The 26,549-nt window shown below is 43.7% G+C and overlaps 1 protein-coding gene and 1 non-coding gene across 2 annotated transcripts in view; one reads left to right on the forward strand and one right to left on the reverse strand.

Moving 5' to 3' along the window:
• Nucleotides 1-26,549, reverse strand: part of Marchf4 (membrane associated ring-CH-type finger 4) — a 109,905-nt gene that overhangs the window by 35,008 nt on the left and 48,348 nt on the right. The gene's annotated exons all lie outside the window — the stretch shown is intronic.
• Nucleotides 26,194-26,381, forward strand: LOC132648166 (U2 spliceosomal RNA). Its single transcript, XR_009586546.1, has one exon. It is a non-coding gene; the product is annotated as a U2 spliceosomal RNA (small nuclear RNA).

Raw genomic sequence — 26,549 nt, forward strand, 5'->3', positions numbered from 1 at the left:
TTAGTATCCCCGTGCTGGCTGCAACCCAAAGACTACAGCTCTGTGAAGACCTGCCTCAAGAAAACGTGGCTAAGACTCGCTTTGTATACTGTTGGACCAGATACTCATTAACAAACCTTCTGTCTTCTTACGTTACTTCTGAGACTTCTATGTACATAAAGATAAAAATAAGTACAGATAATTAAAACTTACTGAGGACTTATTGTGTGCCAATCCCTGTCACAAGCTTTGAATTCTGGGCTCAAATACCAGCTCTCTCACTTGCTGGGTGAGAGACATTGGGCAAGTTAATCTGCTCCAAGCCCTCATCTTGTCATTTATGTTTATACTGTCCTACTAGTGTTTCTGCTGTTGCTGCATCTCTCTCTCTCTCTCTCTCTCTCTCTCTCTCTCTCTCTCTCTTCTTCTCTTCTCCTTCTCTCCCTTTCCAAGATAGGCTTTCTCCGTAAGGCCAGGCTGGCCTCAAACTCACAGAGATCCATCTGCCTCTGCCTCCTGAGCGCTGGGATTAAAGGTATGCGCCACCACCACCCGGCCTGATCTTACTGGTCCATGACTTTGAATATGTGCTAAAGGGCAGTCATCATCTGAAGTACCTGACATGTCTTAGGTGGTATAACGTGGTCAGTGGGGCCCTTGGTTTTGCCATGCATTACTTGTATGACCTTAGGCAAGTTTTCTTAGGGGTTAAAGTAGGACCAAAGACATTTCCTGTATTCCTAAATTTCTCAGAAGGATTAAATGGGGGAGGGGTGCTCAAACATGACGAAGAAAATGCTTAGAACCCTATGGAACACATAGAGAGTGTTCATGACGACACACTATTACCATGACTTTTCATAGCCTAACAGAAGAAGGTGGGTACCAACCCTGCAAATGAGAGCATTCTACCGGCTGTGGCCTCACCACGTACCTCACTTTGCTGGCTTGAAAGCCATGAGCCCGAAATCTATGAGCCTGAAGTTGCTGTTGGCCGGGAATACGGGATGAGGTGGTGACTTTTGAGGGAGCTTGGAGTTTCCAGGTAATTAATACCTGCCCTGGTATTTTGGGAGGAGGGAAGAACAAAGCCAGCACCGCAAAACCTTACCCCCCTGCCTCCACAGCCCTCCTTTTTTAGGACCTCCCCTTCCCCCGCTCAAGCCCTCTTTTTCACATTCATGAATTCTGCCTCTTGTGACGGTGGGTGGGGGTGGGTATTTAGGTATGGATGTCTACGGTCATCATTCTTTCCCTCTCCTATTTTGGGTACAGCTGCGATCTTAGGTGTTCATAGGAACTAGAGGAGAGAGGAGAGTAGAAAGGGACTAAAAAAAGAAAAAAGAAAAAAATAAAAGGGAGGATATAGAAAACGATGCAAAAGTATACTATATTCATGCATGAAAATTGTCGTGAAACCCGCTAGTCTATATAGTTAATATACATTAATTATTATAATTAAGAAAAAGAGTTTAACAGCGAAAGAGGACTCAGAGAAGAGAAGACGTCTGCCTCGTACTCGCTTGCCTGCTTTTTAAAGAGATTACGGTAAGCCTGTATGGTGTTTGTGATTCTTGCTGCACACCCGACTTTTTCTTCAAATCAGCCTCATAATCATTGCACTTTACTTAGAGCACTGGTTTTCAGCCTACCTAATGCTGTGACCCTTTAACACAGTTCCTCATGTTGTGGTGACCCCCAAACATAAAATTATTTTGCTGCAACTTCGTAATTGTAATTTTGCTACTTTTATGAATCAGAATGCAAATATCTGATAGGCAGGACATCTGATATGTGACCGCCCAAGGGTGTCACAACCAACAGGTTGAGAACCACCGACAGATCAACCTGAGGCCCAGAGAGGCGGTGGCTTCTCTTAGGATGCAGCGATGGGACAGAAAAGATTCCATTCTGAGCCCTGTCCAGGTTCCATGCTCCCAAAAGCAGGTTCCACAGCCCCTCGGGACTGAGATGCCCATGCCAGAGTCTGTTGCAAACCCAGCTCGGCTCTTTTCACACCTCTCTGGAAAGCATACTATTCCTGAAATCTTGGCTTCAGCTCCCTGTCAGCAGAAAGCATGCTAAGCGAATTTGAATGACTCTGGCATGTGAATAGACTCCGGGCTGCTGGCTCCAAGCTAAGCAGCTCCGAGTCGCCGTGGCTGCTGTTATCTTGGCAATTTTATTTTCTGTTTCAAAGGATTCTATAGTCATTACTTCTGGAACTGTGTGTGTGTGTGTGTGTGTGTGTGAGAGAGAGAGAGGGGGGGGGAGAGGAAGGGTGTGTCTTAAAGGTACTCTCCCCAATTCTAGTCTCTGGTTAGACTCCCCCAATTCCAACATACGGAAGGAACACAAGAGCCTCTCTTGCTCAGCAGTGCTAACACCCAATGTCTTCTTTGAGCTCAGGCATAGACATCTGTTTGGGGAAAGGTGGCAGAGGACCAGGACAGGCTTGTAAAGATGTGGGGATGTGGGGAGATATTTACAGGCCAGCACTATTTCTCTCTGAGGAGTGAGGACAGTCTCCTTTCATGAACATTCAGCAGCCTTGGATGGAATACCACCACTCAGTCCTCGTGTTGAAAACCAAAATGGCCCCAGCCCAAGAGACGTTCTCCCATGATGACACATATTCCAAATGTACCCAGAGTCTCAGCCCTTGGGACAACTTTTACACTTGTGTTTCACGTAATTAGGGGCTGATAGATAAGGTATAGCTCCCTTTTGTTTGCTTTCAGCCTCTGTCAGCTGACCAGACCATTCAGCAGGTGCTTGCGATCTAATGTTCTCGGCCTTTTCTGGGACTTTGTGAGCCAGCGCCATGTTCCTCCTCTTATACTTTATAATCATTTGACACTTTATTCATTTTCCCCTCAGTCATCATCCATCTAGGCTAAAAGGCCCTATATTTAGATCCCATTCTCACATCGTTGATCATTTCAGCCACTTTTTATAGATCTTTGCTGGTCGTTAGGTTTTTAAGACAGGTTTTCCAACTATGTCTATCTGCTCAGAGGCTGTGGTGGGAGAGGAAAGCCATATCTTAAAACCATGTAATAATTGATTAGAAGTTAAAATTTCCTGTAACCATAGCCCTGTCTCCCACATAATTGTCCCCAAATCAGAAACATAATATACAGCCTATTTCTAACTTGTATTTTCCAATCATACCTGTTCTATAAGAATTCCCCCAGTGATTTTCTGATTTCACAAATCATGTCCAGGTGTCCTTAGGAGGGAACCCTGGTACAGAATCACCCCTTCAAAGGGCCTGGGCATTTTTAAGGCTGTGGACACAGGTTGCCATGTTAATCTTCAAAAATAATGCTCCTGTTCACACTAGAGTCAGTATTTGTGGCTATTACTTCATACTCAACACCCTGCACCTTCTCCATATTCTTGGTGATCTCTTTTGAGGGTGTCATATCCATGACTCAAGAAAGAAGCCTCAGGAAATGTGGATAATCTGTCTCTGTCTTCGGGAAGGTAGAGATTTTACTTGTAAGACTCAAGGCAATGAGCAATGCAATTGAAGGAAGTTTAGGAGACGAGGGGCTGTTTCAGCCATGAAAGGACCAAGATGTACTTGGCCAGGGAAAACCAGCAGAATCTCAGTCTGAGGGGTTTTGCCTTCTCAGAGGAACAGATGGAGGATGGAGATGATTTGGGACTCCTGTCAAGAATCTTTGCTCTACCCAGATTCCAAGATGGCAACTATACGGGTAAGCACTTGGGATTAAAGCACTTGGAACATGAAAGAGCTGCCAGCCAGGTAATTACCTACAATTTTCCAGATTTAGAGATGCTACAGTCTCCCAGGAAAAGCCTCATGTGACTTAGAGCCTGTGGTTAAAAAGGTATCTTAATGAAACCTGTGTTTTCCCTGCTACAGTTCCAGCCTTTTGGTATTTCATGATAAATGGATAGAGTCCAGACTCTGTCATCTACTAGCTCTCTCAATCAGCCCTGGTTTCTAACTATGCCTCTGTCTAGGCACCCTCAAACAAAAACCTAAATACCCACTTACTATTGTTCACAAATCTACAAAGCAGTTAGTTGAATGGTTCACCTGATATGGTTTGGCTGATCTTGACTGGATGGATGAGCTGGCTAGATACTGGCTGATCCAGGATGGCGTGACCCAACTCCAGCCCATGTGTCTCCTAGCATCTAGTAATACTGCCCAGCTTGTTGGCATGGTGACAGAAGAATGGCCACTAGAAAGAGAGACCAGACCTTAGACCTCAAGCACACTAAGCCTCTGCTTGCATCAACTTTGTCGAGGTTCCATCGCCCAAAGCAAGTCATGTAGTTCCTCTAGAACTGACGTAAATGGTCATAGCCAAAAGGATGTGACAACGGGGAGGCCATCAAGACAATCACTCTACCATATTAGCTAGATGGCCTCGGACAATTTCCTTCACTTGAGCCTTAGTCTCATTATCTGCAAAAGTGCAGTTTTATAGCAATTCTTCATTCTACTATATGTAAAATGTGTACCACATAATAAATTCCATTTTTATTAATTTCCTTCTCTTCTCATTTTTCCTCGTTTGAACATTCTGTCTTTCCCTTAGCATATCATCCTCATGCATTACACTCTACATTCAGAGCTCCATAATACTAAGCATTATGTCTGTGGCTTCTAGCTCTCTCTCTCTCTCTCTCTTTCTCTCTCTCTCTCTCTCTCTCTCTCTCTCTCTTCTAGCTGGGAGCTCATGGGCACCCAGATCATCCTATTAATCTGGATTGGGGATATTAAAAATGAAGAGTCAGCCAGGGATGATATCTTGGTTCTCTGATCTAACTTCACCATTGAGAGTGAGATATGAAGGGTTAACACATTTTGCCTGAGGATCCTGAATATAGGCAACAAGATAGGAAACCTCCTAATTTGCATGTGGGCTTGGGGGTAGAATAAGAATTCCGGCCTCCCCTTAGCTAATCAGGCCCTAGAAGAGACATTAATTGCATCCAGCCAGTCCTGCTGAGGGGACCCAAAGCTGCCAGCTCCCTTGCTGGGAATGAAATAGAACTGTAATTGGCTGTGAAAGCATCATGGCAGGAGGTACAGAGAAGGGTTGGTCTTTACCCCTAAAGCAGGTGAGAGAAGCTTCGAGGAGGAAGCCCAAAGGAGGTACGTGAGCAGGTGCCACGCTTAGAGGTCATCGTGACTGCAGCACCACAATTCCTGGACTATAGCCAGGGTGAAGGACCTTCTCACGTGGCACGCTCGTGGTGCTCATCACAAGAGAGCCAGTCTCGTAGACCTTCTCATCTGTGTGCTTCTGTCTTCCCCTGAGAGAAAGAATACATAGCCACTGTCACTACTGTAACGCTCCTCTACTTCAGAGAGCTCTGCAGACACAAGATTCACCTCCAAGTGTGTGAACACCTGCCTGTGTGCCAGCATGATGGGGGCTAGCATCCTTGTGTGCTAGCATGCATGTGTACACACATGACCTATGTGCTAACATGATATGTTCTTGCATGCATGTGTGCACGCATGCCTGTGAGCTAGCATGATTTGTGTTCATTTGTGTGTTTCTGCGATTTGAAACAGTGGTCCAGCGTTCCTCCATGACTGTCTTAGAGAGACATGAATATTTTCTCATTCAAATAAATGAATGTGATACTGACTGTGGAAAACCTGCTCTGAGTGATGTGTGTATTTCTGTGTTATTATAATTCCCAGAACACATGTAACAAAGGATGACAAGTGGAGGACAATATATGTATCCGTGGCAAGCAAGACAATTCAGGCTTCCTGTCATGAATGTGCAATGGTGCATATGGTTTTCAGGGATAGACAGGCAAGTTAGTTAATGGCTTTGTGCATTATTTCCTCACCAAGAGAATGAGAGTAACGGTCGTAGTTATTGCATAAAACCATAAAGAATAATGAGATGTTAAGTGCTTAGAACAGAGCAGAGACTCAACTGTAGAGGAAATGGAACTCATGATTAACCCATCTATAATCTGTTGACCTAGTGATATAGGAAGCCAAGGCTGGGCCATTAAAAATATACAGGTGAAGATGATACTTTCAGAAAACTCTTTTTAATGAGATGCAAATTCAGAATTTTCCAGGAAACTTTAATTTATTAATACTTTAAACTCAAAGCAATGAATTGTCATTTAGAACTACTAAGCAGTTTTATGTTTATTGTGCATTTGGACTTTTATTGTCAAATTTTTATTGAAAATTCATCATAAATTCAGTTAGGAAGGAGAGCAATTCCTTCAAAGGGGATCATAGAAATGACATTTTATAACTTATGAAGGACGACACGCTTCTTTAAAGAAGAACGAAAGAAAAGGAAAGCACATTTCAGCTTCATTTCCCCTCTCAATGTTCTTCTCTCTATTCATACTTCATGAGGAATAGGGCATCGCTCTGTTATAAGCTCAGAATGTAGGAATTAAAATAGAACGGTCAGAATAAGTTATGACCAAGCTGAGCACCCTCTGCAGCGGTGGCAACTTCAACCCCCACAGAAGCAGAGGGAAGTCTGTAGACTTTAGAAAGAGCTCAAAGAAGAGGACATTGATTGCCCTTTGTAAACAAAACAGAACTTGCGGTATTATAAAAAAAAAAAACTCATACAAGGTAGAGGTGGTGGTATATACCTGTAATACCAGCAATTGGAAAGCTGAGACAGGAGGATTACAAGTTCAAGGCCAGTCTGGGCTACATAGTGGAATCTTGACTCAAAAACCTAAAAGCAGCAGGCCTGGGGAGAGGGCTCAGGACATAGAGAGCAGTCTCTGCAAACTCAAGGAGACCCGAGTTTGGGTCCCTAGTACTCCCATAAAAGCCAGGTGCAGAGAGGCATGCCTCTAATCCCAGCACTGGGCAGAGATGGAGACAGAAAGATCCTGGATGTTTACTGACCAACTGTTATAGCCCAAATGGGGAGCTCTGGGTTTGGTGAGAGACCAAAAGCTGTATCAAAAAATAACACCAAGAACAGTAAAGGAAGACACTCGGTGTCAACTTCTGGCTTCCACGCACTTGCATGCACACACGTGCCCATCATGCTCCTGCAGACAGAAGAAGGCAAGGAGATGGGAGGAAAGGAAAAGAAGCAGCTTTCCCTCTTCTAAAACCACTTCAGTGTCCCGGCTCCGGCAGACCAGCTGTGCTTGGGGAATGATCAGAATGGCCACCTAAAGAAGTCATGTGCTATGTGTTACACTTGTGTAGCTTGGTCTTCTTGTGGGACCCTTAATAGTGGGAGCAGGAGCTGTCTGACTCTGTTGCCTTTGATATCCATGGGAGGCCTTTTCTAAAGACAAACGGAGGAGGAGTGGATGGAGGGTGGGGGAAGAGGGAAGGTGGAGGGGAGGGACTGGGAGAAGAGGAGGAAAGGGGAACTGTGGTTGGACTGCATAAATAAACCTATAAATATTTGCAGAAAGTCTACAGGATAACTTTTCCAGCTTAGACACAACTACCTCTGGTAGCATGATTCTCAGATGCCAAAGAAGCTGTGATCATGTTTAATATTTTCCAACTCTATTGTTATTGACCTGCTGAATAATAAATAAATGGCTTTTGAGACAAACAAACAACACAACACAACACAACACAAGAAGTCCCGTGTTGCACAGATCAGCTTACCACTTTAAGGAATGAATTTTCCGGCAGTTGCTCATTTGGTAACGGGTTTTAAGGGGGAGCAGGTCTGTGAAGAGCCTGAGCCCTCCCTGCTGTCCAAGGTGCTGCAATCAAATATGTCTGGGATACTTGGTTAGGAGTGAAGCTACGGGTGAGGACTTCAAGGCCCCACGAGTGCTGATGCCCAAAGGGGACACATCCCTGATGACATAAGGGATGAAGATGTTCTTGAAACACGTGATAGTCTTCATTGTCGGCTTGACTGGATTTAGAATCACCATGGAAACACACCTCTGAGTGTGTCTGAGGGTGTTTCCTCAGAGGTTTAACTGAAGAAGGAGGACCCACTTTGAGTGTGGACAGCACCCGCCCAGGAGTCATATTGAATAAAAAGAAGGCAAGCTGAGCACCAGCATTACTTCCTGACTGTGGACACCAGACACCATGTGGTCAGCTGACTTGTGCTCCTGCCCCTCCCCCTGTGGCTTCCCTGCCATGGTGAACTAAAATCCCTTTAAATAAGCCCTTCATGCTGGGCAGTGGTGCATGCCTTTAATCTCAGTGCTTGGGAGGCAGAGGCAGGTGGATTGCTGTGAGTTCAAGGCCAGCCTGATCTACAGAGTAGGTTCAAGGGTGGCCAAGACTACACAGAAAAACCCTGTCTCAGAAAACCAAAAACCAAACCAAAACAAAACAAAACAAAAAGTCCCGCTTCTCTTATGTTCCTTCTTGTCCGGCATTTGGCTACAACAACAAGCTAGGTAGCTAATAGCAGAGCGGTGGACAAATGTTTGGCTTTCAGTCCAGCATCTCCACCTGTCACACATTTGGCGGAACCACTTCTTTTTCTGGAGCTGCCATTTATTTATTAGTTAAAATGGGTGTTGGATTAATCATCTCTACTGGTCTCTGGCAGGTTTTGGCTTTTTAAGAGTCTATAAATTATACAAAAGATTCACAGATGAAAAAGACCTAATACCAGAGTCTAGGAGTTGCTTGCAGATAAACTAGGCCAGAGCTGGGGAATCAGGAGTGCTTTGTAATTGAAGTGAACGCATTGCTGGGAAGCTCACGAGGTCACTAGGAAATGGCACCACCAGCCACTCAGACCCTCCCAGAATATTGAAATAGGAGGCGTAGAGAGAAACGTTTAGTGTTGTGAAACTGTAACACAGCAAAGGAGAGAGGGAGGAGGGAGGAATTTTCAGGGTACTGGGAAGAATCATTCCCCAGAGTGCAAAGGTGCATTTCTAGTATGTTTCTATTGCTCACGCCAAATCCCTTTTCAAAACACCCGATTCACTTGTTCGTGCCCAGGGTCACTAAGCCAGCACGTCATCTTTTGTTTGGCTTCTCTGCTGTGTAAGATCCTGGACTGAGCTCCCTTGACGTGGGAACATAAGCACTGTAGACATTGAGAAGGAGCCTCTCCACTGTACACACAAGTCAGTTTCTCAGGAGGTTTCTCCACCTGCGTATGATCACCTATGGTAAGAGGTTATTGAATAGAATTCTAGACTTGTGGCATTGATAGCTGTTCAGAGGAGAAGACAGAGAGCTGGAGACAAAATTCCTATAAGAGTGGTGACTCTCTTCCTAGTTCTCCCCCACACCCTCCTCTGGCAATGGAGGGATGCTCCTCTAAAGATGTATACGGCGTTCAGCGAGGCATTTTTGTTTTTATTCTATCTTTGTTTTCACTCTGTACATCTCTAACAATTAATTCTGTCCTAGCCCCCCAGGACAGTACAAAACCTGTACTTATGTACTTATGTGGACACCACGTAAGTACTCAGCTCAGTATACATACATGTATCTCATGCATGTATTCATAATCATCAACGAGTCTCGCAGTGGTAGGAAGCCCACGACCCCACAAGGCTACCCACTGCAATTAAAAACTCTAGTTCCAGCTATCCAGTGCCTGCTGGAGGGATGGGCAGATATCGGGTTGCAAGAGGCAGAGGAGCAGGGCTATCTGTAAAGTGTGGCAAGGAGGTATTACAGATTTGAAGATGATCAAAAGACTATATATATATATACAGTGTATATGTATGCATATGCATATATTTGGATTGAAAGGAGTTAGCTGTAAGATCACGGCTCTGCACTGGCTCTCTCTGAATGTGTGTGTGATCATGATTCTTGTCCCAAGTACCCCTTTCCACCTCTTCTGCAAAAATTTCTCTGTTTTCTGGGACAAAGCCATATTCACATTTGCCACGAGGATCATCCTGCACTTACTCTAAACCTCAAACAAAAATACTGGAGACAAGAAGAACAGAGGAAAGGAAAGAAGAGAACGGTTACCTGGGACCCAAAGACCAGACTGATATGTTTAGGATACACTAAAGGACTCACTAAGGAAACTGATAGACCCGGGTGTGAAGGCTCCACACTGTCCCAGCCATTCTGGTACACTTCCAGGCAGACTGCATGGAAAAGAGCTAGGAATGTGCGCACCTTCAACTTCCACCTCCCCGCTGAGATGAAACTGTCACAGCCTCGAGGAAACTGAGCATATGAAAGGAATCCAGGGCAGAACAGCGTGGCCAGCCACTCACTTCCCCGTGTTATCCCTTTCCCTTGTGTCTGAGTCGTACAGAGGAATGACAGTATAGACCCTAAGGAACAGGAAGGCAATGGTGCCTCACACATCTTATCATGGCTTTTGTTAAATAAACACCTCTCCGTTCTTACCAGGACATCCCAACACACCTACCAAGCACACCATGCTGCTGTTTCACCAAAGCATTTTTCGTAATTGTCATTGTTCTTGTCATCCCCCTTATCATCGAACTCGTCGTTTGTACGCCTAAACTGATATGGTGAGGTCCGATAAACAGCTCACCAAGAAAACTGATGGCATGTGTGGGACGGCTTCACATTGTCTCAGCTATGCTGGCACGTGTGCAAGCATTGGATTCCCAGAGCTTTTTTATTGTGTATGTTCAAGGTCATGTTGTGTGTGTGTGTGTGTGTGTGTGTGTGTGTGTGTGTGATTATGTGGCACAGTATGCACAGTACGCTGTCAAAGGACAGACAGCATTGTGGCATCAGTTCTGGGTGTGGGAGGCAAGCTGAATCATCTTGCCAACCCATTTCAGTGCGTTTAGATTTCGTATTTACATATGTAACATTTTAATCAGAAGTGTAGCCACATTAAAAAAAAAAAAAAAAACTCACATGGAGAATGCATTCTCCTAAAGGACTTTTCTAAAAACAGTTTAGTTTGTAAGCAGTCTTTCTTTCTAGTTTCCTTTTTTAAGTATGGAGTGGTTTAAACTGTTTCCAGGGGTCAGTGGGATAGCTCGGAGGGTAAAGGTGATTGCTGTGCAGCTTGACAACCTGAGTTCAATCCCTGGGTCCCACATGGTAGAAGCAGAGACTGGCTCCCAAAGTGGTACTCTGACCTGCATGTGCACACTGAGACACACGCAGGCCCACACGCATACACACTCAGTAGGCAAATAAAGGAGTAAAAAAAAAAAAAGGTACTGTTTTCAAGTTTCCTAAAACTTTTCACTGAGATAAATTCATGAAGTTTTATTCTATCAGCAAAATAAGCGTTAACTAATACATTAGATGAATCCATCCATTTTTGATCCACATTAAATACGCTATTTTCAGCTTGGTCATTGGATACTTTTGGTGTGTTGTTTCGTGATTCTTACACGTTTAAGGTTGTTCTAGGTCGCAGTTTGCTGATATAATTTCGTATAGTGCTTGTAACCTGTCAGATTTTGAATAAGTCGTAACTTCGGCTGAGGGCAGCCTTAGCCACTTATTTGAGTCTTGTATTAAATGTTTCTAAACATGAAGTGAAGATGTCTTCTGCATAATAGCAAGAGCCCATTAGTAACTGCTGAGTGTACGCGACTCACTCCTGTGATGGTGCCGAGAGGTGAGTCTCATTACCCCATTTCAGACACAATGAACAGAGGGAAGCGCAGGGTCGCCTGCCCAGAGCCGTGCAGGAGCCACTCGATAGACGGGAGTGAAAACTGGATCTCTAAGTGCCGCCATTGGTGGTTTCCCCACTCACTTCAGCCTCTCTGGCTTCATTCATAAATACGCTGTGTTCACTGGCTTCGCACACATCTCTGACCTCTATAAAACATTTTACTTTGCTCTTCTTGCCTACCTCCTGCTCTCTCTTTCTTGCCCTCCTACCCTCTCCTAACACACACACACACACACACACACACACACCTCTTACCTCTGCCAAGGCCTGGTCTTCAGGAACAGAACAGCTTACTCTCTTCCATCCCTGGTGGATCAATCTCACTGCAGCCTCCAGGACCGCCTGAGAAAAGCTCCTACGGCCACACCTTACATGGGTCCTCACAGTTAGGCACAGGGAGGAGAATGCACCCATGGCCTAGATGATTTAGCAAGGAAAAGCTCTGTCTTTTCCACAGGGCACACCCAGACACTTTCCTTTTTTTTTTTTTTACAACAAATTACAGGGTGATGGGAAGAAAAGATAATAGAGGAAGAGAGGGAGGACGAGGAGTTTCTATTTATAAACTCTTGCCAGGCCTTATTTTTGTGGAAGTTTCTACAAGAAGAGAAGGAGGAAAAGAAAATGAAAGAGAGAGAGAGAGAGAGAGAGAGAGAGGGGGGGGGCCCTGGAAAGAGGGTAAGGTGTCTGACCAACTTCCTGTGCATCCTATGGAGTACTATCAACATACGACAAAGAAACTGAAAGCCACTTTGTGTGTAAAGGTGGGCAGCTTCTGCCCCTGGGGTTGCACCCCTCTAAAACAGGTTGAAAGGCTAGGGTCACGCATGCATCCGTGTAACCACACCCATCCATTCGTTTTTGAAGGATTTCATATATACCGTGTGCCAGGTGCCGACTATGTGCCCAGGGTCTTGTGGTCCCTGCTGCTGCCTAGTAGGGGAAACAGATGCTTGTGATGTAACCACATCCTGGGGTTACGGGTATATGCCCCATACCCAGCTTTTTACATGGGCATGGGGATCTGAACTCAAGCTCTCACACTTGTATGGAAAGTGCTTTATTAACTAAGCCGTCACCCTATATCCTAACAACGCTCTAAAATTCAGTGGCTAAAAACAACAATCTCATTCATCTCATATTTTTTTGGGTTAGACATGTGGGCAGCAATTGCCTGCGTAGCTGTTCCTTGGGGCACTGGCTGAGGTCACTGAGTGGTATTCAGTTGACAGGTAAGCTAACTTGGAAGGTTTAAGCCAGCTTGTCTCATACATGTGGAATCTTGATAAGGATGGCAGGAAGGCTGGGCTCACATGGTACTTACTAACTGTACCTAGTAACTCAAGGCCCGAAAGGACCGTGTTCCAAGATTGTGAGACCAAGAAATCACCACAGCATCATTTGTACTGCACTCTGCTGCTCAAGTGGTCATGAAACTCAGGCAGAGCCAAGAAGAAGGGGAACGTGGGCCTGTCTCTCAAAGGAAGAGGCATCTCTAATCTATCCCAGGAGATAGGATTGAAAGCAGGCCAGTGTAACTAGAGCAAGGTGAGAGAGAGCAGTGTTGGAAGAGGTTGAGGAAAGGCTAAGACCAGACCTCAGGTCACAACAGGGAGCTTTACTAGCTAGACAGGACCTGCATGTATATCCACGTGGTTTATTCACAGGACAAATCCAGGGGGTTCTGTGCCCCTGTAGGCTGTGTGAGGGAGCCCTTTGGGTGATGTGGTACCTCAACTGTGAGTGGCTATGTAGACCCCACGAACCATGAGAGACAACCAAAGACTTTAGTCATATCAAAGCTTCTCTGTCCCATAGTTCTATTAGACATAGAGTTCGCTACTTGAAACAGTACTTGGTTTAAAGTTTAGAGTGAGGGGTTTTTTGCAGCTTAGAAGGTTCTACCTAGAGGTAGAGCCAAAGGTCTCAGTTACTCCATTGTAAAGGAAGCAAGTCCCCCAAACTTCCCCAGTGACAGACACTCTGGGCCAAGGGTTTACCTCTTCCAAATATTCTGGCTGGCCAATGGCAAGTCCACCAGGTCTTGCCTACTCTGTAGTACCCTTCGCTGTCATGGCTTTTCTTGTCTGTTCCCATTTATCTGCTGGACTTGCCATTTCACATACATTTCCAACTCCAACTTGACTCTTTGTCTCTGGGTAGGTTCTTCTGGTTGGCTTTTCCTCTGAGCTTCAAGGATCACATTTGTTCTCCTTGCCTGACTCCAGTCTGACTCAGGTTTGCCCTGTGACCCTCTGGCTGTGTCTTTCTTAGAGACTTAGCAGAGCATGGCTATCAATGGGCCATGGTTGTTGTACACAGTACTAATGTGTCACTGGTGTAGAACTCTAACCCCTACTGTATGAATATATCCTAGTGTAGTTTCCACTGCTATTTTGTTTTGTTGTCATTTTCTGAGACAGGGTCTCCCTATGTGGCTAGCACAGGCTGGTCTGGAACTTACTAAGTAGCTCAGACTGGCCTCAAATTTGCTTTCTTGCTGCTTAACTTTGAAAGTGCCAGGATTACACACCTAACTCAACTTCACTGTTAATAGAAAGAGGAATGTTTTCAGGTGCCGGGGGTTGGGGGAAAGATGATCCCCTAGAGAAAAGAAGCAAGGCTGCCCTCACTGCCTGATGCCTGATGAAAGTGCCAAAGCTTTTGGGTCCCATCTCCTTAGCCAGCTGTCCCTCTTCCTTTAGAAATGCCCCAGCATCTTATACACAGACCTTTCAACGAAACTTAGATTGTGTTCCAAATATGGCCCAGTTCTTAAGGTTGGAAATTCTAACCCTTGACAGTTGAGACTCTCAGGTTGACCTAAGGCTCTCAGGTTGATTACAGGACTCTAAATCCCCACCAGTATTTTCCTTTCTCTCTTCCAACTCTAGGAGTTTACAGGGAGTAAATATGTCTGGAGCTGTGGATGGCTCTGTCAGGAAAGTGCTTGCCATTTGAAAATGAAGACCTGAGTTCAGATCCCCAGTACCAACATAAAAAGCCAAACATGGCAGCTTATGACAGTATACCCAGGGCTAAGTAGATTCAGGAAGAGTCCCAGAGCTCACAGGCAAGCCCTTCCAGCCAAATCAGGTTTGGGTTTACTGAAGGACCCCATCTCAAAACAAAACAAAAGTAAAAGCAAAGATTGAGGAAGACCCCTGGTGTTGACCTCTGACCTCCATATGAATATCTATATATATATCCATACAAATAAATATACTCCCTCCCAGTATATCTGTTTCTCATCAGTTTCTCATCAGTGTTCCTTAGCTTTACCCTTAGATTTGTTTCCAGAATTCAGCCACGTGACATGCCTCATCCAACCAACAGAGCAAGACTCTACTATTTGTAGACCGATTCTTGGCTTCTTGTTCACACCACTTTGTGACCTAGTCTTTCTTGTAATGACCAAGTGATCCAGGGTGCATCCCCCTGCCCCTCTGAACCTTTCAATCCCCTTGTCTGTAATTACTAGAGCCGGTAACTAATCCTCATTTAGCTTTAGCAGTCATTAAGAGCCTAACTGTTAGAGCTGAACTCAGGAGGTCGCAGCACTACCAGTGGCAAGCTATGCAATATTTCTTCTGTCTGTGACACTGAACTTCTCAGTTCTTCATCATACATAGCAGTAATAGGAGGAGGACCTATGATACATGGTCATGGCCAAGACTGTAGGTGTTACTATAAAGCCGGTAGTTGGAATGGACTAGGCCAGGCGTATGTTAACCTATAAGAGCTGGCTGGTATTATTAGTACTTTGAGTCACAAAGTTATTGGAAAGATTCCAGCACATTACTGTTGCAAGGATCCGTGTATGCCATGTAGCATCAATGATGACTCTAGAAATTCTAAGAAAATAGGTCCCTCTATAGCCTTCTCATTTGATCATAGGTAGTCTTCAGAGCCTGAAAAGGTCTTGGTTTGAATCCCCTTTGGCAGAGCATGAAGAAGTCTCCTAAGTGAGGACTTTCTTCTGCCTGTTGGGGTGAGAGTGAAGGTGAGTGAGAGGCCCACCTGGCACACAGTAGGAACTAGGTTCTTGATGGTTTTCTGTTCCTTTGGGTAGCATGGCTCTGGTGTAAATGATATGTGGATGGAGTTGTTAGATAAAGCCCTGTACCCCACCCCCCAGGAAAAAAGCTGGATGCTTGCAGGCTGGGGCAGGGTGTGTCAGGGGAGGGCTCAGCCTCTGGGATGTGTGCCCTCCAGGTATGGGGGCTCCCAGCACGAGCAGCTCTGCCGGAGATAACCCTCTGTCTGTCTCATTATGTGAGGTGCCAAGCCAGCCTTGCTGCATAAGTCATTTAATGCTGTTTCCAGGAAAGATATTCATAGGCAATTAATAGTGATTAATAATGAACGGAGCAAACTGTCATTGGGGTTTATAGCTACTATTGTTTCTCAGCAGATACGGGCCAGGAAGGAGAAATACAAAACAAACAATGGCTTCGCTCTGTGAGCAGGAACCAAGGGAAGGAATTAGCACCTCAGCACCTGAGGTCTGTCCTGGGAGCTTTACTGGGATGATTTTTTAATTTTTTATTATATTTTTAAGTTTTTTAAAACAATTTTTAAACGTAACTATATTTTGATCATATTCTTCCCCTCCCCCCAAGTCCTTCCAGATCCTCTCCCCCATCTCTAACAACCAACTTTAAGTTCTTTCTCAAGAGACAAACAAAAACCCAATACAACAACACCCCAACAAAACCAAGAAAACAAAATAAAACCACACCCCAAAAATAAAAAATAAAAAGATACAAAGCAACCTCCCCAACTGTAACCAAATGAAAGCACACCAAAAACCGTGGAGTCCATTACATGCTGGTCAACCACTCCTGAACTTGAGACCTGTTCTGTAATGGTTGGTATGACCAATGTCACTTTATTGGAGAAAACTGAATTTTCCCTCTCCCAACAGGCATAAGTGACAGTTTAGTTGTTAATCTTTACCCAAGTGCCTAGGCTTTCATTCATTATTCATTCATCCATCCATCTATAGTCATTCTTACGTACATTTTCAAAACATGTAACAAAATAAATATGATAAGGTGAAACAAAACCTATCACATCAAAGTTGGACAAGACAAACAAACAAAAGGAAAAGAGCCCAGGAGAAGGCACAAGAATCAGATTCAGTCATTCTCACACTCAGGAATCCCATAAAAGCACTAAACTGGAAGCCATAACTTAAGGGCAGAGGACCCGGCAGACCTGTGCACTCTGCTTCAGTCTCCGTGAGTTCACATGAACTTTGCTCAACTGATTTAGAGGACCTTGTTTTCCTGGTCATCCACCCCCTCTGGCTCGTATGTTCTTCCTGCCTCCTCTTCCACGGGGTTCCTACAGGGGTGGTCTTAAAATTCCATCCTGACCCCAAACTTCACTCAGAGCACATTTATTGTAATTTAATATTTAGGGGGTTCTATGACTTTCCCTTGAAAATAAGGAAACTAACGTCTGAAAATACTGTACCAATTAAACAGAGTTGAAACAAGATTTTTATTAGTTTGCTGACTTCATTTTAGCCCCTACTGTGGATTTTTCTGTTTTACAGGTGAATGATGTAAAAGAATGCATGCTCGGGGGGATAATAATGCTGTTTCCTTGTATCTTCTGTCCTGCTCTAGTTTTTACTGTGCACAGATCACAGTTGTCCTTATTTGAGTCTAAACACCCTGGCTAATATTTAGGGACGATTCCTGACGTGCAGATGAAGAGAAGGCTGACGTTAAGGAATGTGGAAATTTCTAGAAAGATGAAAGCCTGTCTAAAATGAGAATCCCTTAGGCTTCAGGTGGTGCCGACGACCGTAATGTTAATGGCAGAACAAATACTTTTCTGGTGCTGATTTTTGCCTGTCCCCATGCTGAGAACTTCAGTTATTATAGCTGCCGCTGTCACAACCACCTTAGGAGATGCATAACAGTATGGCAAAATGAGGTGACTCTCTCAAGGTCACACAGCTAAGAATTCATTCATTTAACTTAGATGTGACCGTGAGGGAACGAGCACACTGGTCAAATTGAGATGCTGTCTCTAGAACAACTAGCCTGAGTCTTTCACTCTCCAAAAACTACCGACATCCTGAGGGATGTACAAAGGTGAGAGAAGTAGATGGAGGTGGAGGTAGGAGAGATGGAAAAAAAAAATCAGCTTAAGTGAAATCATGGGGCTAGGCAAATCATTGGCTGTATGGATTCCATATTTTTCTTTAGCATTGATATAATGGAGGTTGAACTTCCGCTATCAAACTTTGCCGCAAGCGTCCTTACTCACTAGCCCATCCCGCCAGCCTCACATGCTTGCTCTCAGGAAAACCAGAGAGAAATATTTGAAAGTAAAATACCATAAAATTGGTAGCTTTTTCTCAAGTGGCTCAGGGAAAAACATATGTCATTGTAGATGTATAGACATGTATAGGTATCTATGTATACAGATACATGGGTACACATACATCAAAAGAGGGGACCCCCAGTGATGAAGCCGTCCAAGTGTCCTGCCTTTGAATGCCTTCTTGTTTTTTTTTTTTGTTTTTTTTTTCTGCCACACTTCTGTTACTGTAATCATCTTGAGAAAATGTAATCATCTCCAGAAAACAATGTTCTCCATGTCATCTGAGGATTAACAACTCTGGAGAAAAAGGGGATTCTCAATTATGCAAGATAAGCCTTTGTCTGCTGCAAGCTGGGATAAGATGGAAGAGTTTAAGCTTTGTGGTGATGAAACATGTCTTTCATTGCACTTCCATGTTCAAAACGTATAAGCACATAGTGCGTTTTGCTTTTTTATTTTTATTTTTTTGGTGTATGTGTGTCTCAGTTAGGGTTTTATTGCTGTGAAGAGACACCATGGCCACGACATCTCCTACACAGGAAAACATCTCATTGGGGCTGGCTTACGGTTCAGAAGTTTATTCCATTATCATCGTGGTGGGAAGCATGGTGACATGCAGGCAGACATGGCGCTGGAGAGGTATCTAGGAGTTCTGCATCTGGATTGGCAGGCAGTGGGGAAAGTTACGCACTGGCTGGGCCTGGCTTGAGCACCGGAGACCTCAGAGTGCCCTCTACCCCCCACGAGCCCACATACTTCCTCCAGCAGGGCTATACCCACTCCGACAAGGCCATGTGTCCTAACCCTTTCAAATAATGTCACACCCTGTGAGCCTATGGGGGCCATTTTCTTTCAGACCACTACAGTGTGTGCATTAATGTGTACATACATGCATATACACACGTGTGTGCCGGTGTGCAGGCCAGAGGTCAACCTCTAGTGTTGAATAGCATCTCTCAAATGCTATTCACCCTTGCTGTTGCTGTTGTTTAAATAAATAGTCTCGATGGCCTGAAATTCGCTAATTAGGCAAGACTCGCTGGCCAGTGAGTGCTAGAGACCTGTGTGCCTCTATCACAGTTATAAATGGGGGCAGTTATAAATGGGTGCCCTCATACAGTATGATGGGGTACATTCTTAACTTCCTGAGCAAATATAAATGGACGGAGTTTAATGTTTTGAATGCCTTTAAACTTCTAAATTAATTTTTTTTATTATTATTATTGCTTTTAAGTTGGATACACAGAATTTCAGCCTGGACTTCCAGCCTTGCCAGGTCAGTTGTAGAAACTTGTTTCCCCGAGTCACTCTGAATGTTGACCATGGGTCAACTATGTGAGTGGATAGCACAGAAGAGCCCGGCCCTGTGCCCCGTGCCTAAGGGATGGCTTGTGAGCCAGCCTATGCTTTACTTCCTGGACCCTGAGCTTGCAATCCTCTTTGACCCACTAGGCTTCCCAGCATTTGTCTCTGACAGTCCCCAGAAAGGCATCTTGCAGGCTGACGGAGGAGCACAGACTATAACGTTCTCACACTGCCCAGACAGTTATGTATCATTCATAGCTCGTTAACCTGAGCTAAAAAAAGGAAAGCCTTTCGACACAGCCAGCTGCTAATCCTCCAGGGCGCCAATCATGCTGGAGCTCAGACGGCACAGCCCGTTCAGCTACTCCTGGCTCTGAGTTTCCCAAGCTTTGTGTTCCTCTTTGAGAAGGGTATGGATGTACAAACCCATTCACGGATTTTGTGTTTGCTCCTTGTGAATGGCATCCACAGAGCAATGGGAAGAGGAAGAAAATGCTTATCATACTCAAAATGATGTCTTGGGGCAATTGGTAGATTTCCTTTTCCTAGCCTTCTGCTCCCCCCGCTCCCATTCTTCATAGGCATAAAAATGAAGAGTCGATTCTAATGACAACTATCTTCATACAGCATCTGGTCCTGAAGATCCCATGGCACCTTACAGATGGTTTCTGGAAAACCTAATTAACCCTCACAGTGTGGCTGCTGAGGAAGAGGCTTTGATTGAAATCTATCTTGAAGACAGAACAGAACACCATGGGCAGAAACTACAGCAGGAGGATTTCTAGACAGGAGAGAAGTGGAGTTAGCATGCGGCGGAATACATTTCCATGATAGTGGTTACAGCTCTTTTTCGGAATATGTCTAACAAACACAAGCCCTCTCTCCACCATGCATACAGGCAGTCCCTTTCCATAGCTGGCTCAACCCACAGATAGCTAATCTCTTCCCAAGACATGCTGGTTCTAAGTGTGTACACAGAAAGAACCTTAACTTATAGAAGAACTCCTGTTCCTGGGACACACTGATCCATTTAGGAATGGGTCACATGACCAAGCTAGCCTTCTCAGGGCCATATCCTAAGTCATGTGAGAACACTCTCAGTCAGGCCTGGAGGCACGAGCTAAGAGTGCAGCATAAATGCTAGGCTGTCAGAGACCATCTTGTTTCCACATGATCAGGCTTGATTTCTCCTGTAGCCAAACTCAGCTCCACAGACTAAGGGCTGGAAATAGAAACACAGCCCTTAGTTCCCCCAACTCCCCCATGCAGAACACAGTTGGTTCCCTTTTGCTTCCCTGAGTATTGGCCAATTCCTTTCTGTTTTGCATGACACAGTTTCTGTGGTTTCCTGTTGCTTGCAACCAAAATGGCTTTAACTGTTTGCCAGAGCATTATCCTGTCTCATCTCTGCCAAAACAATATCAGGTATCTCAAATGGCACCGGTGCCTTCTTCAAAACAGACAAGGGGCTGAGAGAGTGGCATGTCCAGGACTCTGCATTTTATGATGGATGAGGCAAGAAATATGGGTCTGGTGAGACGCCGGGAGGCACTTACCCACCTGACCACTCAGTGAGATACAGGTAACTCTCAGTATTGCCCCTAAGGGGTTGGCTTTGGTCCCAGAGATGTGTTCCCCTCCTCCTCGAGGCTGCTCCTTCATGGAGGGCAGTTGCAGTCACTAGATAGCTGATACTCTAATCAGATATCTGTGCTTTTTGTTATTCTCAGCCTCCGCTTCTTTCTTCTTGTGTGAAACAGAGTGAGTTTGCTCTACTTCAGGGCAGTAGTCTGGCTTCCAGACCTTGCCTATGTATTCTAGATTTCTTTAGTCTATTCACCATGAACCTCCCTTCAAACATCTATGTGCACACATTTCCCTTGCACATGGCTGATATTTGTCTGACATGAGAGACACAGAAACATTTTTGGATTTTAGTGGACCTAGCCGATGACCATGTTAATATTACTAAGGCATGAGATGGGAGATAAGCAGGAAATTAGGTTTTCATTTTTAAATATATCTTTAATTAAAATATAATTAGATCAGTTCCAATCTCCCCTCTCCCCTTCACCCCTTCCATGCCTCTCTACTCCCTCTCAAACTCATATTTTCCTTTAATGCTACATACATATATAAATGCATAAATATATAAACACAACCTGCTGTGTTCATTCAGTGTTGCTTGTACATATATGATTTCAGGGATAACCACATGGTCTTAGATAATCAATTAGGAAGCTCATCCCTGGGACAACTAATTTTCCCTTTCTTGTCATTCCTTAGTTGCCTGTAATTCTTTGTCTATTCTGTTTTCTTTCTTTTTTTCTTTTTCTTTCTGTTTTTTTTTTTTTTTCAAGATGGGATTTTTTTTTTTCTCTGTGTAACTGTAGTTGTCCTGGAACTCACTCTGCAGACCAGGCTGGCCTCAAACTCAAAACCCACCTGCCTGTATCCCCTGTGCTGGGATTAAAGGTGTGAGCCACTACTGCCCAGCTGGTCTATTCTTAAAATAAAATTTAAAAAGTCATATTTGACAGAAAAACCCTGTTTCTAAAACAACAAGTCATTTTATTGTAAAGAATTTAAAAAATAATAACAAGAAAAGTATAATTTAGTCAGATGTGATCGTGTATATCTTTAATCCCAGCACTCAGAAAGCATAGGTAAATGGATCTCTGTGAGGCCATCCTGGTCTCTATAGTTCTAGACCAAACAGGACTACACAGTGAAACCTTATCTCAAAACCAAACCAAACCAAACCAAACCAAACCAAACCAAACAAACAAACAAAAAGAATATTTATTTGTAGCCCTACCACCTAGGATAAGCAGTCTTAACACTTTGATATTTCTCTTATAATATTTTCTTATGAAATATTTAAAAATAAAAACTGGAGTCGAATCTGGATCCTTTTTAGATTTGTTAGAATATTCTATGTCAACGAATAACCCACAGAAGCATTGCAGCTGATAGCCCGCCATGGCTAGAATCCTAAACTTTAAACTCCCATCTTTATTGTCAACACTTAGGTTTGTCACATTTTAACACATTACCAAACAACCATGTGGTAAGCATTTTCCATAAGATTTGCAGAAGTGAAATTGATTCTCCAGGGTATGAAATTTGGAAGGTTCCTGGGAAATCCTAGTCAAGTGATGTGTTTCTTTATTCTCCCACCCAGACTGTGAAACATTTGTTTTATGACATTCTGCATTATTGTAGTTTCATATTTTATACTGGGTGTATTAGGAGTAAACAGTATCTGCTTGATGATTTAAATTGTATCCTTTCGTTATTTACAAAATTAGATGTTTTTGGATTTGATAAGTTAGGTTAAAAGTTTTGTATTATATTTTTAGTTTAATCATATTTTTATCATTAAAGATCCCATTTTGCCAATAGCCACATCCTAGGGCTCCATGTGAAGAATGTTTGGCTGGTATTTAAACCAAAGGAAGCACTCACTGACTCTCTCTCATCTTCAAATACTGGTGTCTGTAAGAGACTTTCTGTTTCCCACAATAGGACAAAAGCAAAGTCTAGGATCCCAAAGGTGGTGCCTCCTCAAAGTTTCACATGTGCAAAAAGTTCACTGAAATAAATACATTATTTCTTTCATCATTTCATTTAGTGTTCATGTTTCCAGGTACTTTTTAGGGATAGTTTCTACAGTCAGGGCAATCAGGATTTCCTGACTTCTCCTCTAATGCTAATACTCTCCTCCAATATGAATTATGCAATTATAAAGAATAAGGAAGGAGGAGGAGGAGGAAGGAAGACCAGGAGTTCAAGGCCATCTTTGACGACATAGGGGGAGGTGATTAGGATGGACTACCTGATACATTGTCCTGGAAACCTTGGGAGTGTGGAGAAGTTGACAACGGACTCAGCATGGAAGAAACACCAGAATGCTTTACCTGATCACTGCTGGTTAGCAAAGGTTGTGTGACTCTCTGCCTCTACCACAGATAAGTTAAAACAAAACAAAACAAAACAAAACAAAACAAAACAAAAAAACTGTTATGATTTTATAAGGATTAAAGATAAAGTGCTAAGTAGCATTAAAATGTTACTTATTAATTTTGTATGTGTGTAGAAGCAGGAGCCACAGTATGCAAGCAGAGGTCAGAGGACAACTTTTTAGGAGTAAGTTCTCTCCTTCCCCCTGCTCTGAGGATCAAACTTGGGTCATCAGGCTTGGCAGCAAGTACCTTTGCCCACTGGGCCATCTCTTTGGCCTCTGCATTTAATAAATTTTAAGTGTACAATTGGCACTTCTCTGTGAGTTCCATTGTTTTTCAGTTAAATGGTATTTGATGTCTCTTTCTCTTTGAGAATTAGTATAAATATTAAGTTGGACTTCTTTGGGTATTAGGAGTTCATTAAAGCATTTTTTTTATTTATTACAATTTATTTATTTTGTATCCCAGCTGTAGCCCCCTCTCCACCCAGTTCTGCCCTCCTTCCCTCATCTCCTCCCCCAGTCCACTGATAGGGAGGTCCTGCTCCCCTTCCATCTGACCCTAGCCTATCAGGTCTCATCAGGACTGGCAGCATTGTCTTCCTCTGAGGACTGGTAAGCTCCCCCACTCAGGGGGAGGTGATTAAAGAGCCAGCTACTAAGTACATGTCAGAGACAGTCCCTGTTCTCCTTACTAGGGAACTTACTTGGAAACTGAGCTGCCATGTGCAGGGGTTCTAGGTTATCTAGAACCTCTGTGCAGGGGTTCTAGGTTATCTCCATGAATGGTCCTTTGTTGGAGTATCATCATTAAAGTTTTTAAATAATGAGGAACAAAATCTTTTGTTAATTCAGCCATTTTTTTATACCTAGTGTTAGTATGTTAATATGTTGAGAAAGAAATTTACTGATAATTATTAATGTTATAACTTCCCAAAGCTTGATTGTAAAGTTTCTGAAGCTACCTCACAGTTAAGTTTTACTTAATTTAATTTTATTATTTTATCACATGTGTGCAGGAAGTGGAGGAGTTATCACAAAACATGCACAGAGGTCAGAGGACAACTTTGTATAACTGGTTCTCTTTTTCTGTCTTTATGTTGGTCCTGGAGACAGAACTCAGGTTGTCAGGCTTGACCTACTGAGCCATCTCACCATCCCCACAGGTGGGCTTTGAAGGAGTCAATGGAGGTGACACGACTTTCAAAGCACATCTCCCCCTTTTGGCCTCTTAACAACCTTCCAGTTCTGTCATCATGTTCACAACTATTAGAAGGGAAGCTAGAAAGCCGAAGGGTTCAGGATCATCTAGTCTTTCATTGTTGCGGAGGGAGAAGAGAGTCTTCAGCGTTTACAGAGGCTATTGTGTGGATGAAACCCATCAAAGATCCCCCCGCCCCCGCTGGAGTAATTTGAATCGGCGAGTAAATACCATTAATTAAGACTCCTCTCTAGGCTAAGCCCTGAAATAAGCCTGATGGGAAGCACTCAGGGCTGAGACAGGAATGGAGAAAGGGGAGTCACTGCAAAGACAGGAGGTGATGTGGCTAAAGGGAATGAGAGCCAGGAACTCCACACCCCTGCTGCATCCTGGGCTTCATTTCTTGGAGTCAAATGAAATGAGGATTAGCAGAAAGCTAGCCTGCTTTGTTGCTGTGCCCTGTAATCACAAGATGCCATCTGGAAAAATTTAAACCGAATCTTTAGTACATACCTTATACCAAAATAAATTTTAGATGGACTTAACATTCAGTGACCTTTAACAAATTTCTTTTGTGTTTATGCCATGCACCAGATGTTGGTTTAGGCACTGAGAATGCAAAGTAGCTATGACTTCTGCCCTCCGTGGAGTTGATAGTCTAGTTGGAGAAGCAAATATTGAATAGACGAACTAGTCTATGCTTCTTCTTAAAATAAAGGTCAGAGAGGAAACAAGAGTGTTGTGAGAAAGAAGAATGGGGTTGACGGAACCTTCCTTAGAGTATGCAATCAGGAAGCGTTCTCTGTAGAGAAGTCACTTTACCTTGAGCATGAAAAGGAGAGGCCATTACAGACAACAGGAAGAGCAGCAAAAGAGCCTGGAAATTGAGAGAATGACAACACACACAAAGAAAACACAGTAAATATTTATCTCTGCCTTCTGTAGAGTTTACAGTCTAGCTGGGGGAAGCAAATACTGAATAAATAGACAAAGTGCCCTAGCATAAATAAGGCCTTTATAAATATCTTTATCTTTTTAAAGATGATACCATACGCTATTTAGACAACATCAGAAGGTTTTAGTGTCTTCATGGCAGAACACACATGAAATTTAAGGCAGTAGTAAACCAGAAAAATGTAATATAATGAGAATAAGCAGTTCTCACTATAATACACAAGCTACTTAAAACTAAATATTAGAGCGTTTTTTGGCACTCCACCTCAAAAGGAATGAAAATCAGGAAACTTCACAAAACAACTCCAATGGCCAATAGACACAGGGTAATCTTCTAAATTTTCACACATGGAAGCACACGCTCGAGGGCTGGAGGGTTGACTCAGTGGTTAAGAGCATTTGCTGCGCTTTACCGAGGAGCCAGATTCCATTCCCAGCGCCCACATGGCAGCCACCCATCTGCAGCTCCAGTTCCAGAGAATCTGATGCCCTCTTCTGGCCTCCACGAGCGCTAGGCACACACAGGGTGCGCAGACATATATCCAGGCAAAGCGCCCGTATACAGAAAATAAGAAGAAGGAGCCACCCAGGTCACTGGGATATACCATTTTCACTCCTGAAAAAGGTGAAGATTTAAAGAAAAGATAACCCCAACCACATGGCAGGTGGGGCCAGTAGACCCTTCCTTCAAGGTGGAGATGGACACAAGCCTTGCCTGTCTACAGGGCTGAGGGGAAAACACCTACGGGTATGAATACTCCTCAACACAGCACTAAAAAAGTTCACTCCGCTCCATAGGAATATCTAACCATGAGCACATTTGCTCTAGAATAGTCTACCGTGACTAAAAAATCAGAGCCAGTGCTTCTCGGCCTCTTGGCTGAGAACAAGTGTGCTACCTGTTACCCACTAACTAGCTGATTCGGACTGTATCTGAAGACAATGTGTCAACTAGATCCTTTGGATGGGGAGATGGCCTGGGAGCTTGCTCTGTTCCCTATATATGTTAACCTGGCATTGCAGCTTCGCCAAGAATGAAACAGCCCTGTAGGGGAATCACAACAACGACCAGAAGCCCTTTTCCCAGAATGGATCACAGAGAAATCATTAGGAATGATTTTGTTCAGCTTACATTTAGATGATACGGAAGTGCACTCAGGATGTTAAGTTTAAAAATGCAGCTTACAACCTAGCATTTACGTAGGATTCGATTTTG

Source organism: Meriones unguiculatus, chromosome 15 (assembly GCF_030254825.1).
Source record: "Meriones unguiculatus strain TT.TT164.6M chromosome 15, Bangor_MerUng_6.1, whole genome shotgun sequence".
Taxonomy (NCBI): Eukaryota; Metazoa; Chordata; class Mammalia; order Rodentia; family Muridae; genus Meriones; species Meriones unguiculatus.